Source organism: Triticum aestivum, chromosome 6D (genome assembly GCF_018294505.1).
Source record: "Triticum aestivum cultivar Chinese Spring chromosome 6D, IWGSC CS RefSeq v2.1, whole genome shotgun sequence".
NCBI classification, from domain to species: domain Eukaryota; kingdom Viridiplantae; phylum Streptophyta; class Magnoliopsida; order Poales; family Poaceae; genus Triticum; species Triticum aestivum.
Genome location: NC_057811.1, coordinates 32,573,484 through 32,577,019, shown reverse-complemented (window position 1 = coordinate 32,577,019; position 3,536 = coordinate 32,573,484).

Here is a 3,536-nt window from a genome sequence, read left to right as displayed (position 1 = left end):
CCCTACTTTTGTACACCGACAGGAGCCCCCGGGCCTGGGCCACACATAAGCGCGACGCGTTGTTGGGCTAGGCCCAAAACGGTGCGCGGGCTTGCGGGGACGAGTTTTACTACAGTAACTATCTCGCCAGTTGCGCTTCCCCACGACCTGTGTTGAATGCGTGACGTGGGGGTCGTGCGTGGAATGACCGCAGCATGCTCGCATCATCCCGTGGTGAATAGTAAAGAGGCGGCTAGCGTGTCCTTTTAAAACTGCAGGGCCACTGCCCATTTACTCTCTCTGCCTTGGAACCGTCGTTCCATGTTTCCCACTACGTCTGCCCCTTGCGCCACGTACATCGCATGCACGACGTGGGGTAGGTGACAGACGCATGGAATATGGGAAGGCGCGCGGGGGTCGATGCTCACGCGCCTTTGATTGGGCGGGGAGGGCGGTCGATGGCCTTGCTTGTTGCCACTTAATGAGCCAGACCTAAGCGGGCTCTTCAGAGGTGTAGAGCTAGTCTTTTGGCCTTCCCCACTCAGCTATAAAAAGGGAACTCAGGGGTAGGAGGAAGAGCATCTCCCTGCGCCTCCCCTCTATCTCCATTCTTCATCCACTGTCATGGCGAGAGGGCGTGGTCGCGGCCGTTCTTCTGCGGAGGCGACCAGGTCCTCCTCCCGCCAGAGAGCTGTGGTGGTCAAGGAAGAGCCAGATGCCCAAGGTGAAGGCCATGCTCGAGGCGGGAGCGCCGGACGGGGCCGCGGTCGGCGAGGCGGCCGAGGCGGAGGTGGCCGAGGCAGAGGCGGGCGTGGAAGGGGGACGCTTGCGTCGTCTCCATCTCCATCGCCATCTCCTCCTGCTTCGTCGAGTGGTCACGTTGGGGACACGACGCTCGAGTTTATTATGCAGCTGTGTGGGCCACTGCGTAGCCGCCTTCGCCTTCCCGGGGCGTTCGCGAGGGTGCTGGAGATCGACCGACCACCGCGGCTGAGGCTTCATATGAAGGGGTGTTGCCACGGCGACATGTGGGCGAACACAAGGTTTCCCGCCCCTCATGTGATGCTCCTTCATCGGGGCTAGAAAACCATCGCACGTGCCCATTGCTTGATGGATGGGCACGTCCTCTGCTTCAAGCTAGCGGAGAGTGACCTGCTCTCCATCAAGGTCTTCGGGTGCTCAGGACACAGGCTAGGGTGCTGTGCGGAGAGCTCGACCGACGACGAAAGCTCCTCCTCGGGCGACAGCTACGACGAGGCTAGCGGGCGGGAGGATGACGGGTCCGACTAGGTGTCGGACACACCATCCCTAGGCGACGCCGGCAGCACCACCATTCGCATCGTCAGCTCCTTGAACTTCTCGGGGCCACTGGTTCTGGTGGCTGCCGCTGGAGGGCCGGAGAAGACAAAGAAGGCGGGTGGAGGGCCGCCAACTCGGAGTACTATGGCACCGACGCCTTCGTCGCGTATTGCCGGCCCGCTGCCTCATCTTTTGGCCCCTTCCCCGGCACCATCATCACTAGCCTTCTCTTGGTGTCTTCTGCTGCTCGTACCTCGCAGGTGCCCCTTTTGCCCTCCCGCTTATCCTGATCCGTTTCCTGAGGAGAGGGACAAGAAATGGATTACGGGCATCTTATCCTTTTTTTAGTTTTTAAGCCTGCGGGCATTTGTCAGATTTAAACCTTGTAATCCCCTTGCTTGTCACGACCGGTTTTTCAATAAAATAATTATTGAGAAACCAATCCCTTTTACGGACCAGCGAGGAAGAATTCCTTCTCACTGATAGGCAATATCTTGGTCACAGAAGAAAATTACCAGGAGTACTAAATATAATACAAGGTTGAGCAGAGACTGCCCAAAAATTTATTACATGCACGCCGATAAAACAAGACGGCGGATAGGGTGGCAAACTACTAACTCACGATAATAACGGTGGTGGAGATATCACCGCGAAGCGAGTGATATGATTCCAGAAGACTACAGCTCTTCGAGCGTCGGAGTGAGGCTCGAGAAGACTTATTGCGGGTGGCGGAAGCATATACAATACAAGTGACCAAAAACCGGGATCGCGCAGGACTGACTGGGAATCCTCTAGGCATCGGACGCGCTATCAAACTCTTCATCCAAGAGATCGCCTTCGTCAACATCTGGCCAAATCAACAAGCCAGGTGAGTACTATGAAAGTACTCGCAAGACAGTTCGGACATAAGATATAACAAATGCAAACATGAAGTACATGAATAAGTTAACCAGTACGATTCAGACATAGAGGTAGTAAACGCTGGGTGCCAAGCGAGGGTCTGAATGACGCCTCGAGCGGAAACTGCAGAATAGTAATACTGGTGCCAAGCGAGTGTCTGAAAGACTCCTCGAGCGGAAAATGCGGAATAATAATACTGGTGCCAAACGAGTGTCTGAAAGACTCCTCGAGCGGAAAATGCGGAATAACAATACTGGTGCCAAACGAGTGTCTGAAAGACTCCTCGAGCGGAAAATGCGGAATAATAATGCTGGTGCCAAACGAGTGTCTGAAAGATTCCTCGAGCGGAAAATGCAGAATAATAATAATGGTGCCAAACGAGTGTCTGAAAGACTCCTCGAGCGGAAAATGCGGAATAATAATGCCACAGTCGGGCGTCGAGGCGACACCACATAAAGGGCTTATAACAGAAAATAAGGACGGTGCATGCCACAGTCGGACGTCTGAGCGACGTCACATAAAGGGCTTATATTTAAAGTAAGAAACAAAAACACGCCACAGTCGGACGTCTGCGCGACGTCACATAAAGGGCTTATATCACAGCTCAATAATAAAATAGTTTGGGAACATAATTTATCACGAGCATGAAACAAATATAGGGTTAGTCCATCCACAGGAATAACAATAAAACTGAATTTACCACTTGAGCTGGTTCACCGGGGACAAGTTTTCCAAGCGGATAGATATGGATATAATGTTTACACTACTTGATCATGGATGCGATGATTTGGAAAGAATTGACTCTGCAGAGTTTGTACTTAACCACAGCCAACGGATTTCAGTAGTCACGGTGACTAGTTCCGTCTACGGTGTTTTGGAAGAAACACGTCTAACCAGTACACACCCAATTTAACCATCCGAAGCCAGGGATCACCCTAAGCATCGTTCAAGAAAAACCTTGAGACGGGGAGGCTACAACCTCGCGTAGCATGGGATCAAATTTCTATACGCGCGCTATAAGGGGGTGCCCCCCCTCTCGGTCCCAACCGGAAACACCCATGCCCCCTGACCGGATGACTGGCTTTAATCCTGGGCCAAGGTACCATCATCCCGGCCTCTCTGTTTGGTGTGTACACGGAAAGAGGTTACCAACTTACTAAACCGCATCCTTGGCAATGAGACATGTGATAGCACGGAAGGGGGAAAGAACGGTAACGTGGCTCCAACCACATTAACGTCGGAGAAAGTTGGATGACGCAAGGCTGGCATGCTACAACAATACCACCTTGCTGCCCTTCATGTCACCACATGATTAGGCCATCTCTCATCAGAGATCATCACAACTTTGGAACATGCGG